This window comes from Rhinoderma darwinii, chromosome 3, assembly GCF_050947455.1.
Source record: "Rhinoderma darwinii isolate aRhiDar2 chromosome 3, aRhiDar2.hap1, whole genome shotgun sequence".
NCBI lineage: Eukaryota > Metazoa > Chordata > Amphibia > Anura > Rhinodermatidae > Rhinoderma > Rhinoderma darwinii.
Window position 1 is genome coordinate 61,033,629 of NC_134689.1, and position 17,271 is coordinate 61,050,899.

Genomic DNA, 17,271 nt, shown 5'->3' on the forward strand with positions numbered 1-17,271 from the left:
ATTCTTTGAAGTGATTCAGAAATATGGGCAATATGCGGGCCTTAAAATTAACCCGCTCAAGAGCGAGCTTTTAGGTTTAACACAACATAACCACGCAGCAGATGGGAACATCCAGCAACTGGGTATAAAAATTGCGAAATCGCAGATAACATACTTGGGGAAACGAATAGGGCGGACCCCCGGAACCTTATACCGCCTTAATTATGAGCCCATTTTCCACAAAATAAAGCTAGAATTGCAGAGATGGAAGGCATTGCCGCTCTCCATGTTCGGTAGATGTCATTTAGTCAAAATTATATCCTTTTCGAGGCTACTGTATCCATTGCAAACACTGCCTATTCTGCTGAAGCACAAAGCTGTCAATGCCTTTAATTCCGACATAACAAAATTCATATGGTTAAATAAACGCCCCAGAATATCGTTGCTAAAATTTCAGGGATACCATTGGCAGTGGGGAGTGAACATACCACACTTGAGGGGATATAACATCGCTAGTCTTTTCCGGCATGTCCTGGACTGGATACATAAAAAGAACCACTACTCCAATCACGACTTAGAATCAGCACTGGCGGGAAAATGGGATCTACGAGCATTATTGCACACAAAACTTGCACATCTCCCACACAGTGTTAAATCTTCAGTTATATTACGTGACACTATAATGTGCTGGAAGGAGGTGAGGAAAAAGCAGGGCCTCTCTTTTCAATTGTCTAAATACTTACCCCTATGGTCGCATATACAATTCCCAGCAGGGATGTCCAGTAGCCTATTTAGGACATGGAAACAAAATGGGATAGCCACAGTGAAACATCTGTTGCATGCGACGGAACCGAGATTAAAGACGTTGCCAGAATTGGGCATCCAATTGGGATCCAAGTGACTATGGGATCCAACAAACACATTTTCTACAATATATGCAGGTTAAAACGTTCTGTACAAAGCTGGTGGGAAACTTAGAAAAGGAAATTGTTGATAACCCGTTTGACACACTAGTAGGAGAAGATCCACATAGGAAATCTTTATCGATATTATATCAGACAATGAAAGATATTTATGTGCAAGTAGGGAAAAAAAATACATTTTCTTACTTGAGACGTATTTTTAAAACACCAGAGGTAAATGAGCAAATACTAGAGGAATGGAAAACAGTGAGGAAACATGTTATAAATGAAGTGTAGAGAGAGACGCAATTCAGGCTGATGCATGCAGCCATTTATGCTTTTAACATACCGCCAAATGTTAGAGACCCAGATCGGTTACATTCCTGCCCAAAGTGTGCCCAGCCACGCACGGATCTATATCATGGTATTTGGCTGTGTTCTGCCACACAGGGATACTGGTCAGAAATAACAAGATACGTTATGAAGCTCTGGGAAAGATCTATGCCGCTGAATCCCACACTTCTATTGTTTCATTCAACAGCGTCAGTAGACACTGAAGTGGAGGGGGCCTTGCAACACATACCCCCGCTAGTACACATAATAATACTTATAGCCAAAAGGTGCATTCTGAAAAATTGGCTGGAAACAAATGCACCGACACTGGAACAACTAATTCAACAACTACAAAAGTACCTATATTCAGATAGGAATGAGGCCTTGTTACACAAAGAGCGAAAAACGGCAAAATTTAAAAAAAAATGGAAACAGTTCTTGGTACAAATGTCTGTCACGGACATAGAAAAAATGATGGCGGGTTTCCAGCACACTAAATGGTACCTTACTGAAGACCTTAAGGGGACCTTGGGGAAACTGAAGGTTACAATGCCAAGGAATTAGACAGAAACACATACGATAGAGGCAAGAATAGGGACAGGAGAGGATGAGAAAGACAAGATACTTATTAGATTACCAAAGTTGTTGGGTTAACTGTTGACAAGTTTTATTGTATAGACTGCAATTGGAATCATACTGCGTTTTCAATGTAATTGATTGTGATAAATGTAATGATATGTATAAATATGTATCTTCAGCAAGGTGTGGGCAAGGTCATACCTTGCTTCTTGTAACTGTACAGAAATATATATAAGGAAAAAAACTCAATAAAAAAGTTTTTAAAAAAAAAAGAAAAGAAAAACGAGTAGTCCTCGAATCCGACATAGTCCAACGACCGAACCTGTGAAAAAACACACAAAAAAAACAAACCATTAGTAACACTAAGGGTATGTTCACAAAGAAAAAAGCAGAAATTGGATCCAGCGCTGAGTCCTTTTTTGGTCTATTAAAATAGGAAGCTTCTTCCAAGTTTTATTGGCAAAAGAGTAAAAACAAATATGGTGAATAATGATATTCCCAGAGTACAATAGAGGGATTTTTTGCAGTGTGAGCGGTGCCTACGCGTTTCTGACGCCAACTGCGTCCTTAGTCATGGCTTCTGGTGTGTCTCGCTCGCAGTCTATGGATTTATATCCGGTCTATTTTTAGTAACAGTTGATTGCGGTTCAACTAGGGAACTCCTAGGAATTCCCTGGACGCAAGTCACTTCCTGTATTACGGGCAGAAATTTTCATCGAACAGGTGAGCTTAATCTTTGCCACCTATTCTTCGGGTGAGTAGTTTTTATTCTTTATTTTCTGTTATTGTATAATTCTATAAAGAAGTTATTGACTATATACCTGAGTTATCGCTGAAATTCGTGGTATTTATAAAAGAATATTATAAATATTATGAAAATTTCGTCCTTTGTTGTAGTCTCGTACCGGGAATGTTAACTGGTTAAAAACAACTATGAGTGTGTGTAACGTGAGTATAAAAATTGCTAGTTGTGTGGGAGATATTACTAGAGAAAGATTTTGTTGTATTCATTATGTAAGATATAATATAATTATTGGATATTTATATTTGTATGGAATCAAATTTATTCTATATTACGCACTGTAACTTGGTCATCAATCCAGAAATCTACCAAAGATATGATGTATATGACACATTTAATGGATAGGAGATTCATTTTCCTGCATTATTTTCTATTGTTTTGTGCTTAAAGAGACTCTGTCACCACATTATAAGTGCCCTATCTCCTACATAAGGAGATCGGCGCTGTAATGTAGGTTACAGTAATGCTTTTTATTTAAAAAAACGATCTTTTTTCACAAAGTTAGAAGCGATTTAAGTTTATGCTAATGAGCTTTCTTAATGCCCAAGTGGGCGTACTTTTACTTTCGACCAAGTGGGCGTTGTACAGAGGAGTGTATGATGCTGACCAATCAGCATCATGCACTCCTCTCCATTCATTTACACTGCACTAGTGATATAGATATATCACTATGTGCAGCCTCATACACAAGCCCTAACATTACTACAGTGTCCTGATAATCAATACACATGAAATCCAGCCTGGACGTCATGTGTACTCAGAATCCTGACACTTCTGAATCTTTTTTTGTAAGATTCCGGCAAGTGACACCAATACTCGTTTAGCTCCGCGATCTCGTGAGATTTCGTATCCGTTGCTGGAATCTCACAAAAAAGATTCAGAAGTGTCAGGTCATGTGTATTCATTATCAGGACACTGTAGTAATGTTAGGGCTTGTGTATGAGGCTGCACATAGCGATATAGCTATATCGCTAGTGCAGTGTAAATTAATAGAGAGGAGTGCATGATGCTGATTGGTCAGCGTCATGCACTCCTCTGTACAACGCCCACTTGGTCGAAAGTAAAAGTACGCCCACTTGGGCATTAAGAAAGCTCATTAGCATAAACTAAAATCGCTCCTAACTTTGTGAAAAAAGATCGTTTTTTTAAATAAAAAGCACTGCTGTCAGCTACATTACAGCGCCGATCTCCTTATGTAGGAGATAGGGCACTTATAATGTGGTGACAGAGTCTCTTTAATCTGTGATCTCTAACTGTCACCACAGTAAAACATTGGAAATATATTTACGGGCTATGTTACATTCTGTTACTGGTCGGTCTTTATGTTATTGGCCTGATTCCAATGTGTTCATAAGATTGATGGACTTTTGACTTGGACACGAATTGTTATTACGGATGCATTGGATCCGGAATACTTATGGATGTTATTTATTTAATAATGGAACATCATATCTTTGGTAGATTTCTGGATTGATGAGTTTGATACTTACATTGTCTAGTCTCCTATCCCCCGAGGTTGGCAAACCTGACACCTTAAAACAATAAAAATATTTTAAAAAACAAAGGAAGTAGTCTATTAAAAAACCCTCTCATCATATATTCTATTTAATCAAATATCCTATACACATATATTAAAAGAATTTAGATAATTAACGGTATCATAGAATAAATATTGAATATATATCAAAAGTTCTTAGACAATAAAATACTTTGGACACCAAGTTACAGTGCGTAATATAGAATAAATTTGATTCCATACAAACATAAATATCCAATAATTATATTATATCTTACATAATGAATACAACAAAATCTTTCTCTAGTAATATCTCCCACACAACTAGCAATTTTTATACTCACGTTACACACACTCATTGTAATGATGGGGGTAGGGAAACGGACAAGTGAGCCCTAATCTACCTGCCACTCTGTCCCTGCCTACTTGCAACGACCCGCCCTAGGTGACGGGGTACAACTGGGCGGCGGTCCCTACGCTCAGTAAGTGCACGAGACAAACAGACAAGGGTACACAAAGCTAAGGGAAATGGGGCAGTTGCCCACGGCAACACCGTTAGCAATAAGTGTGGTGAACGAGCCGAGTCAAACCAGGAGTGTACGAGGTACCAAACGCAGAGCAGGAGAGTAGTCAGTAAGCCAGGGTCAGTATGGAGCAGGATCAAATAGTAGAAGCTGTAGCTGGGCCAGGAAACCACACGAGAAGAATCACAAGCAAAGGAGGAACAGGACTGGCAGGTATAAATAGACAGAGGGCGGGGGCTAGCTCCGTCTGGCCAGGCTGCGATAGGCTCTCCCACTCCTAAGCCTGCCAGCCTGAGTGGTGGAAGCTGGAGTCAGTCTCAGAGACATAGACTCAGGTGCAGACTGATTACCTATGGGCGTATACACAGAAGTTGTGCCTGGCAGATCCTTTACACTAATAGTTGTTTTTAACCAGTTAACATTCCCGGTACGAGACTACAACAAAGGACGAAATTTTCATAATATTTATAATATTCTTTTATAAATACCACGAATTTCAGCGATAACTCAGGTATATAGTCAATAACTTCTTTATAGAATTATACAACAACAGAAAATAAAGAATAAAAACTACTCACCCGAAGAATAGGTGGCAAAGATTAAGCTCACCTGTTCGATGAAAATTTCTGCCCGTAATACAGGAAGTGACTTGCGTTCCAGGGAATTCCTAGGAATTCCCTAGTTGAACCGCAATCAACTGTTACTAAAAATAGACCGGATATAAATCCATAGACTGCGAGCGAGACACACCAGAAGCCATGACTAAGGACGCAGTTGGCGCCAGAAACGCGTAGTCACCGCTCACACTGCAAAAAATCCCTCTATTGTACTCTGGGAATATCGTTATTCACCATATTTATTTTTACTCTTTTGCCAATAAAACTTGGAAGAAGCTTCCTATTTTAATAGACCAAAAAAGGACTCAGCGCTGGATCCAATTTCTGCTTTTTTCTACGTTTATACGTGGACCGACACGAGGACCCGTGCGCAAACGATTCTACACATCTGTGATAAGGTGAGCTGGAGGAACCCTCCTATTGTTTCTGGTATGTTCACACACAACCAAAAATGTCTAAAAATAGGGAGCTGTTTTAAAGGGAAAACAGCTTCTGATTTTCAGATGTTTTATAAGCCACTCTCGATTTTTCGCTGCGTTTTTTACGGCAGTTTTTGGAGCTGTTTTTCTATGTCAATGAATGAGTCAATGAAAAACAGCTCCAAAAAGTGATGTGACATGTACTTCTTTTTCGCTGCGATTGTTTTACGCATCCGATTTGAAAACAGAACGCTGTATTTCCCATTGAAATCAATGGGCAGATGTTTGTAGGCGTTCTGCTTCCGATTTTTCAGCCGTGTTTCGGGACGTTTACGCCCGAAACACGGCTGAAAACACTATGTGTACACATACCCTGATTACTAAGTATAATAATCATTTTGCATTTTTAGTTAACTAAGTAGTGACAGCTCTAAGCTGTCATTGGTTAGTTTACATCAAATGGTCCCAGGTTACCTCTGTTCATTGGGCTACTTTTAAAAGTAGGACGATTTACTGAGGTAACCGGTGGGACAATTTTTGCTTCAGTCGGGAAGGGGGGCCACTGCAGGAGTGTTTTTATGTTCTAAAAAATAATAATCTGTGACCTGATCAATAATAGGGGAAATGGGCCCCAGTGTTCACGTGGGGGGCAGAGGAGGAAATGTTAATTGGGTAGCACTGAGATTTCTTTCAGGGAATGTCCACACGTAGGGTAAACACTGCAGATTTTACATTGTGAAAAATCCGTAGCATAATACAGTAGCAGTAGAGTGGATGATATTTGAACAAATCTCATCCACACGCTGCGTTAATGACGACCTGAAAAAACGTTCATAAGTTGACCTGCGGTGCGTTTTTTTAATCCGCAGCATGTCAATTTATGTTGTGGAATCGCTGGTTTTCTGTTGCAGGTTTTCCCTATTGAATTCAATGGGGAGGTAAAACCCGAAACAATTAGCACATGTTGCGATTTTTGCTTTGAAAAAGCTGCCGTTATCGGGGGGCGTCAGCCCTAAAAGTGCCTAGGGCAGCACAAACTCTAAATACGGCCCTGCCGTCAACTTCACATTTTTTCTATGTGCAGCCCATTTACCCGCTAGCGTTTGAGACCCCTGGTCTAGATGGTACCCCCAATGTAGATGTCGGATATGTTATAAAAGAGGAATAAGGCGTGATACACATTAATATTGCCCAAACTGCCCTTTATTGCCTCAATGACTGTTTTTAATTTTTTCACACAGAGATATGTTTTTGAACAATCTATCAAGTTGTGCCATTTCAGACATTCAAGCAGAAAATGTACCATATTTTGAATTTTTTCATTATTGAAAAAATTTTGGGGTGTTTATTGCCAAAAATATATGATGCATTCTGAGATTAACCCCCTTCCCGACATTTGTCGTATTGATATGTCATGAAAAAACAGTGCATCCCGCATTTTGCCGCATCCATACGACAAATAGTAGACACCGGCTCAGAAGCTGAGTCGGTGCCACCATTCCGGGGTGTCAGCTGTATGTTACAGCTAACACCCTGCGTTAATGGCGGGAACCGAAGTTAGCATCGATCCCTGCCATTAACCCCTTAAATGCAGCGGTCAAAAGCGATCGCTGCATTTAAGGTGTTTGCAGCTTATTGCCTCCCCAGCAACGAAATCGCCGGGGTGCCGATGGCTGGAATGGCAACTGGAGGCTTAATACTGGCCTGCCGGTCTGCCTAGTATGGAAGCCTTCCAGGCCCCACCCGGAGGTGGAACCTAAAAGGAGCTGAGCCTGTGTCATTAGCGGCGGTTGTCAGCTGTATGTTACAGCTAACACCCTCCTGTAATGGCAGGGATGGGAGCTTGTTGTCCGTGAATGACTGAAAGATACAATACATTGCACTACATAGGTAGTGCAATGTATTAGAAAATAAATCAGACAGTTGAACCTTCAAGTCTCCTATTAGGACTAAAACAAAGTGTAAAAAAAGTGAATAAATTGGTTGTAAAAAATTCAAGTAATAAAATAAAACACAATCAACCTTTTTCCATTATTAAGTCCTTTATTAGTTAAAAAAAAATAATAAACCATATATATTTGGTATCACCGCGATCGTAACGGCCTGAATTATAAAAATATTAGGTTATTTATTCCATGCGGTGAACGGCTAAAAAACCCAACATAACTATGCCAGAATTTCTGTTTTTTGGTCACTTTGCCATACAAAAATTTAAATAAAAAGTGATCAAAAAGTCGCATGTAACCAAAAATGTCACCTATAAAAACTATAGCTCGTCTCGCAAAAAACAAGCCCTCATACAGCTCCGTTGAAAAGAAAATTAAAAAGTTATGGTTCTCACAACATGGCGACAGAAAAAACACATTCTTTTTACAAAAGTAATTTTATTGTTCAAAAAGTTGTAAAACATAAAGAAGTGCTATAAATTTGGTATTGCCAGAATTGTACTGAGCTGAGGAGTAAAGCTAACATGTAATTTATAATGCATGGTGAACGCTATATAAAAAAAACAAAAACAACTATGCCAGAATTGCTGTTTTTTGGAAACCCTGCCTCCCACAAAATAGGATAAAAAGTGATCAAAAAGTCAAATTTTCCCCAAAATGGTACCAATAATAACTAAAGCACGTCCCGCAAAAAAACAGCCCTCATATCACTACGTCTATGAAAAAAATAAAATTAGTTAAGGCTTCAATAAGTCAGGATATAAAAACATGCAGTTGCGCAGGCCCGAGGGGAACATTCTTTCAGTTTCAAAAGGCGATTTATCAAGGCCCTAAAATTAGGGAACCAGGAAGGGTAGGACTTAAACATATCTGCTGGAAATGAGGGTGCCCGTGTTATACCAGGACAACACTTTACCAGCAAAATTCCCCAAACTGCATAGGTGCAGAGTGTGGTACAAAAGGGGGATAAGAAAGGCCACCATATATCAGTGCGATACTAGCCTGTGCATAAAGGATTGCTTCACAGCGTACCACACATCCATGGATTATTTTATTGTTTTTTTTACCCCATTATTATACCACCTGACTATGCCCCTGATGTATTCTGCCCAGCTTACATGTGCCCCCACATTATAATTGAAAAAACCAGCAATACTCAAATAAATCTACTACAAAGCAAAATTCAAGCTCCAAAAGCCAAATGGCGCTCCCTCCCTTCTGAGCCCTACAGTGTGCCCAAATAGCTGTTTACTTCCACATATATGGCATCACCATACCCGGGAGAACCCTTTTAACAATTTTTGGGGTATGTGTTTCCAGTGGCACAAGCTGGCCATGACATATTTGCCACTGAAATGGCATATCTGGGGAGAAATTTTAATTTTTGACCATCCGCAGCGCATTCATTTATGGAAAAGACCTGTGGAGTGAAAATGTTTACTGCACCCCTTAATAAATGTCTTGAGGGGTGTAGTTTCAAAAATAGGGTCACTGCTCAGGCGTTTCTTTTATTATTTCACATTAGAGTCCGGCAATTGTGAACTAATACTTTGTAAATCGCCACATGTAGGATGTTTCTAAAATTAGAGAGCTGTCTTTTCATGGTGGCACAAGCTGGGCACCACCTATAGGCATATCTATGGAAAAATTCCCATTTTCACTCTGCAACATCAAGTGCACACTAATTTCTGGAAAACACCTGCGGGGTTAACATGCTCACTACACCCCTAGATGAATACCTTGAGGGGTGAAATTTCCAAAATGGGGTCACTTCTGGGAGTTCCAACTGTTTTGGTCCCGCAGGGACTTTGCAAATGCGACATAGTGCCCAGAAACCAATCCAGCAAAATCTGTGCCCCAGATGCCAAATGGCGCCCTTTCTCTTCTGAGACTTGTCGTGTGCCCAAACAGCAGCTTATGACTAGAGATGAGCGAACTTATGAAAAGTTCGGTTCGGCTGGTTTGCCGAATTTCTTGAAAAAGTTCGATTCAGACCGAACTAGTTCGGACCGAACCTGTAATTCATAAAAATCGTGTACGGAGCTCCCGTAATGACGGGTGGCTACATGTGTGCACCAGGCATTACGGCAGCGTTGCTAGGCGACGACAGTAAATAGTCACTGTCCAGGGTGCTGAAAGAGTTAACTGATCAGCATTAAGTCTTTCAGCACCCTGGACAGTGAATTCCGATCACAATATAGAGCAACCTGTAAAAAAAAAAAAAAAAGACGTTCGTACTTACCGATAACTTCCTGCTTCTTTCTCCAGTCCGGCCTCCTGGCCGTTGCCTTGGTGACGCGTCCCTCTCGACATCCGGCCCGACATCCCTGGATGACGTTTCAGCCAATGTGACTGCTGAAGGCCAATCACAGGCCAATCACATGCTGCAGCGGTCACATGGACTGCCGCGTCATCCAGGGAGGTCGGGCTGGATGTCAAGATAGGGACGCGTCACCGTTGCCTTGGAGACGCGTCCCGCTTTCGGCATCCAGCCCGACCTCCATGGATGACGTTTCAGCCAATGTGACCGCTGCAGCCAATCACAGGCCAATCACATGCTGCAGCGGTCACATGGACTGCCGTGTCATCCAGGGAGGTCGGGCTGGATGTCAAGAGAGGGACACGTCACCGTTGCCTTGGTGACGCGTCCCTCTTTCGGCATCCAGCCCGACCTCCCTGGATGACGTTTCAGCCAATGTGACCGGTGCAGCCAATCACAGGCCAATCACATGCTGCAGTGGTCACATGGACTGCCGCGTCATCCAGGGAGGTCGGGCTGGATGTCAAGAGAGGGACGCGTCACCGTTGCCTTGGTGACGCGTCCCTCTTTCGGCATCCAGCCCGACCTCCGTGGATTACGTTTCAGCCAATGTGACCGCTGCAGCCAATCACAGGCCAATCACATGCTGCAGCGGTCACATGGACTGCCGCGTCATCCAGGGAGGTCGGGCTGGATGTCAACAGAGGGACGCGTCACCGTTGCCTTGGTGACGCGTCCCTCTTTCGCCATCCAGTCCGATCTCTCTGGATGACGCGGCAGTCCATGTGACCGCTGCAGCCTGGGATTGCCCTGTGATTGGCTGCAGCCTGTGATTGGCCTGTGATTGGCTGCAGCGGTCACTTGGACTGAATCGTCATCCCGGGAGGTCGGACTGGAGCAAGAAGAAGAGAGTTATCGGTAAGTAGGAACTTCTATTTTTTTTATATTGTGATCGGAAGTCACTGTCCAGGGTGCTGAAACAGTTACTGCCGAGCGCTTAACTCTTTCAGCACCCTGGACAGTGACTATCTCCTGACGTCGTGTACCAGAATATCAGTGACTCATAAGCCGGGTTCAGTCAAAACGTGTTCGGCCGAACTCGGTGAAGTTCGGATTCGCTGCGAACCGAACTTTTCACGATGTTCAGACCGAAACCGGGTTCGGTTGTCCCGGTTCGCTCATCTCTACTTATGACCACATCTGTGATATTTCTGTACTCGGGAGAAGTTTCTTTACAAATATTCTAATAAAATCTATGGAACACCTGTGGGGTCAAAATGCTTACTACACCCCTAGATGAATTCCTCAAGGGGTGTAGTTTCGTAAATGGAGTCACTTTTGGATAGTTTCCACTGTACTTGTACCTTAGGGGCTTTGTAAAAGTGACATGGTGCCAAGAAACCAATTCAGCAAAATCAGTACTCCAAAAGCCACATGGCGCTCTCTCTCTTCTGAGCCCTGCCGTGTGCCCAAACAGAAGTTTATGCCCACATATTTCTGTACTCCAGAAAAGTTGCTTAGGGGGCTTTTTCAACAAATGTTTAACAAATGTTAGAGGCTTTTTCTTCTTTATTCCTTCTGGACATTGTTGTTTTTATTGTAAAAAATTCTAATTTTTAATTTTCACGTCCAAATTCTAATAAAATCTATGAAACACCTCTGGGGTCAAAATGCTCACTATAGCCCTAGATTAATTCCTTGTGGGGTGTATTTTCCAAAATGGGGTATTTTTTTTGGGGGTGGGGTTCCTTTGTCATCACAAGGCCTCTTCAAACCTGACATAGTGCCTAAAATATATTCTAATAAAGGACCCCAAAATCCTCTAGGTGCTCCTTTGCTTCTGAGGCCTGTGTTTCAGTCCATTAGCACACTAGGGCCACATGTGGGATATTTCTAAAAACTGCAGAATCTGTAGTTAATATTGAGTTGCGTTTCTCTTGTTAAACCTTCTTTTTTAATTGTTTAAACCCTTCCCGCTCCTGGACATACTATTAGGTCATGGTAGCTGTATCGTTCGCGCTCCATGACCTAATAGTACGTCACGGGAGTAACGGCCGTTTGGCCATCCTCCCGACACATACAGGAGCTGTGACAGCTGCTGTCTCGTACAGCAGCTGTCACAGCTCCTACAGTGGGGACCGATCGCTGTGTCCCCGCTGATTAACCCCTTAAAAGCTGCGTTCAATAGCGATCGCGGCTTTTTAGGGGTTAAGCTACAATCGCCGGCCTGCTACACGATAGCGGCTGGCGATTGTAACTATGGCAACCGGACACCAAACAATGGCTTCCGGCTATGCCATCGACGGAAGCCTAGTGGGTCCTGACAAAGTCAGGACCCACTATGCTTGCTGTCAGTGAGTAGCTGACAGTTCTAATACACTGCACTACGCATGTAGTGCAGTGTATTAGAATAGCGATCAGGGCTTCCTGCCCTCAAGTCCCCTAGAGGGACAAAGTAATAAAGTAAAAAAAAAGTAAAAAAAAGATGTGTAAAAATAAGAAAATACGTTTTAAATGTAATAAAAGTAAAAGTTCCCACTTTTTCCCTTATCAGTCTTTTATTATTAATAAAAATAGATAAATAAACAAACTATACATAATTGGTATCGCCGCGTCAGTAACGGCTTGAACTACAAAATGATTTTGTTATTTATCCCGCGCGGTGAACGCCGTAAAAGAAAATAATAATAAACCGTACCAAAATCACAATTGTTTGGTCACTTCACATCCCAAAAAATGGAATAAAAAGAGATCAAAAAGTCGCATGTACCTAAAAATGGTAATGATTGAAACTACAGTTCGTTACGCAAAAAAATAAGTCCTCGCACTGCTTTATTGATGGAAAAATAAAAAAGTTCTGGCTCTTAGAATAAGGTAACACAAAAAGTGAATGATTTTTTACAAAACGTATTTGTTTGTGCAAAAGCCATAAGACATAAAAAAAACTATAAACATCTGGTATCGCCGTAATTGTATCGCCCCGCAGAATAAAGTCAATGTGTCATTTATAGCGCACGGTGAACGCTGTAAAAAAATAGAATAAAAAAACAATAGTAGAATTGCTGTTTTTTAGTCACCACGCCACCTAAAAATAGAATAAAAACTGATCAAAAAGTCGTATGCACTCCATGAAAACTGCAATGAATTCCTCAAGGGGTCTAGTTTCCAAAATGGGGTCACTTTTGGGGGGTTTCCTCTGTTTTGGCACCACAAGACCTCTTCAAACCGGACATGGTGCTTAATAAAAAAGAGGGCTCAAAATCCACTAGGTGCTCCTTTGCTTCTGAGTCCAGTATTTCAGTCTATTACCACACTAGAGCCACATGTGGAATATTTCTCAAAACTGCAGAATCTGGGCAATAAGTATTAAGTTGCGTTTCTCTGGTAAAACCTTTTGTGTTATAGAAAAAAAATGGTATAAAAAGGATTTTCTGACAAAAATAAATATGTAAATTTCACCTCTACATTGCTCTAAATTCCTGTGAAACACCTAAAGGGTTCATAAACTTTCTAAATGCTGTTGTCAATACTTTGAGGGGTCTAGTTTCTAAAATGGGGTGTTTCATAGGGGTGTTTAATATATGGGCCCCTCAAAGCAACTTCAAAACTGAACTGGAAAAATAAAAAATGAGGCAATACTTCGCTTCTCCTAATGAGCATTGCCTACTCCAAGATGACACCAATTTTGACCGTTTGTATAAACGGAGACCCCTATAAGACCGTTTCAGTGCCCGGTTTTCCCAAGCATACACCACCGAGACGTGTATTTCTATTGAAGAGTCCTTGGTACATTTTAAAGGGAGGCTTCAATTCCGCGAGTACCTGCCGGGTAAGAGGGCAAGGTGTGGCGTGAAGATGTATGAGCTGTGCGAGAGTGCATCAGGGTATACCTACAAATTTAGGATATATGAAGGGAAGGACACCAGTATTCAGCCCCCAGAATGCCCCCCCCCTTACTGGGAGTTAATGCAAAAATTGTGTGGGGTTTACTGCACCCAGTTTGCTGAAAAAGGGTTACCACCTCTACCTGGATAATTTTTATACCAGCGTCCCACTCTTCAACTGCCCCGCTTCCAGAAGTCCTGCGGCATGCGGCACTGCTAGAAGAAATCTGAGAGGCCTCCCTAAGACTCTGCTTGGGCAAACACTCAGAAGGGGTGAGAGCAGCGCACAAGCTAGCAGCAACATATTATGTGTCAAGTACAAGGACAAGAGAGATGTCACACCAGTACCCATGTACCTGTACGAGGTACCATTACAGAGACCCCCAAACCAGACTGCATCCTGGACTACAATAGGTACATGGGAGGGGTGGACTTGTCAGATCAAGCCCTGAAGCCCTACAGCGCCATGCGGTGTGGTATAAGAAGCTGGCCGTGCACATCATACAGATGGCATTGTACAATGTGTACGTGCTACGTCGATGTACAGGCCAGAGGGGAACTTTCCTGAAATTTCAAGAGGTGGTTATCAAGAAGCTCATTTTTAGGGACCAAGAAGGGGGGGCACCCAGTACTTCTGGAAGCGAGGCCACACGCATCGTACCAGGGCAACACTTTCCAGGAGAAGTTCCCCAAACTGGCAAGAAAGAAAAAAGTCAAAAGAGGTACAAAGTCTGCTATAAGATGGGGATCAGGAATGACACAATATATCAATGTGACACGTGTCTGGAAAATCTAAGGCTCGGTATGAAAGAGTGCTTCAAAATGTATCATACATCCCTTGATTTTTAATCTACCCCAGTTTTACTTACCCTGATGCACTCCGCACAGCTTATCCCCCTCGTCATTCCCCTCCGAGCCCTGCTGCGTGCCCAGGCAGCTGATAACAGCTACATGTAGGGTATTGCCATACCCGTGGGAACACACATTACAGTTTATAGGGTGTATGCTCACTACACCTCTAAATTAATGCCTTATGGGGTGTAGTTTTTAAAACGGGGTCACCTCTTGGGGGTTTCAACTGTACTGGTACCTCAGGGTCTTCTGCATACATGACTTCGCACCAGAAAATCCCCAGTAGGCCAAATGGTAGTCCTTTCCTTCTGAGACCTCCCATGGGCCCAAACGTCGCACTCAGGACAAATTGGGCAACAAAATGGAGTGTTTTATTTCTTGTGAAAATAAGAAATTTTCAGCCAAAACTACATATTATTGGAAAAAATTTATTTTGTTTGAATTACCCGCCCAATTCAAATAAGTTATGTGAAAAAACGATGGGGTCACAACACCAATAAATGAATTCCTTGAGGGGTGTAGTTTCCAAAATGGGGTCACCTCTGGTGGGTTTCCATTGCTTTGATACCTCTGGGGCTCTGCAAATGCGACATGGCACCCGAAAACCAATCTAGCAAAATCTGGACTCCAAAGAACAAATAGCGCTCCTTTCCTTTTGAGCCCGCCTATGGGCCCAAACTGCAGTTTATCACTACAAATGGGGTATTGCTGCACTCAGGACAAGTTGGGCAACAAAATGGAGTGTTTTATTTCTTGTGAAAATAAGAAATTTTTAGCTAAAACTACATATTATTGGAAAATATATATATTTTTTTAAATTCCCAGCACAATTCAAATAAGTTCTGTGAAGAAACTATGGGGTATAACAGGTCACATTACCCATCAATTAATTCCTTGAGGGGTGTAGTTTCCAAAATGGGGTCACTTCTGGTGGGTTTCCATTGCTTTGATACCTCTGGGGCTCTGCAAATGCGACATGGCACCCGAAAACCAATCCAGCAAAATCTGCACTCCAAAGAACACACAGCGCTCCTTCCCTTCTGAGGCCACCCATGGGCCCAAACGGCAGTTTATCACCACAATTGGGGTATTGCTGCACTCTGAACAAATTGGGCAACAAAATGGGGTATTTTGTTCCCTGTGAAAATAAGAAATTTTAATCAAAAATGACATCTTATTGGAAAAAATTTAATTTTTTAAATTTCACAGCCCAATTCAAATACATGCTGTGTAAAAACTGTGGGGTCAAAATGGTAACAACAACCATAAATCAATTCCTTGAGGGGTGTAGTTTCCAAAATGGGGTCACTTCTGGTGGGTTTCCATTGCTTTGATACCTCTGGGGCTCTACAAATGCGACATGGCACCAACCGAAAACCAATCCAGCAAAATCTGGACTCCAAAGAATACACAGCGCTCCTTCCCTTCTGAGGCCTCCCATGGGCCCAAACGGCAGTTTATCGCCACAAATGGGCTATTGCTGCACTCAGTAGAAATTGGGCAACACAATTGGGTATTTTGTTCCCTGTGAAAAAAAGAAATTTTGATGAAAAATTACATATTGAAAATAATGTCATTTTTTAAATTTCACAGCCAAATTCAAATATGTGGCGTGTAAAAACGGTGGGGTCAAAATGGTAACAACAACCATAAATTAATTCCTTGAGGGGTGTCGTTTCCAAAATGTGGTCACTTTTGGGGGATTCCTACTGTTTTGGCACCACAACACCTCTTCAAGCCTGGCATGCTGCCTAAAATATATTCTAATAAAAAAAGTGGTCACAAAATGCACTAGGTGCTTCTTTGCTTCTGGGGCTTGTGTTTCAGTCCACGAGCGCACTAGAGACACATGTGGGACATCTCTAAAAACTGCAGAATCTGGACAATACATATTTAGTAGTGTTTCTCTGGTAAAACATTCTGTGTTACAGAAAAAAAATTAATACAATTGAAATTAAGCAAGAAAAGTTACATTTGCAAATTTCACCTCTTCTTTTCTTTAATTTCTGTGAAATGCCTGAAGGGTTAAATAAACTTTCTAAATACTGTTTTAAATACTTTGAGGGGTCTAGTTTTCAAAATGGGGTGTTTTATGGGGGTTTCAAATACATAGCCCCCTCAAAGCCATTTCGGGACTGAACAGGCACCTTAAAAAAAAGGCTTTTGAAATTTCCTTAAAAATATGAGAAATTGCTGTTTATGTTCTAAGCCTTGTAGCCTTGAAACAATGCCAATCTAATGTAGAGATATGGGAAATGTGAGCTAGTGACTATTTTGGGTGGTATAACTGTCTGTTTTACAAGCAGATGCATTTAAATTCTGAAAAATGCTATTTTTTATAAATTTTCTCTAAATTTTGCAATTTTTCACCAATAAACACTGAATATATCGTCAAAATTTTACCACTAACATAAAGCCCAATGTGTCACGAGAAAACACTCTCTGAATCGCTTGGATAGGTTTAAGCATTCCGACGTTATTACTACATAGAGTAAAATATGTCCGATTTGAAAAAATGGGCTCTGGGCCTTAAGGCCAAAACAAGGCTCCGTCCTTAAGGGGTTAAATATGAATTTCTGCAAAAAAAATTAATTTCACCTCTACTTTGCTTTAATTCTTGTGAAACGCCTAAAGGGTTAAGAAACTTTCTAATTGCTG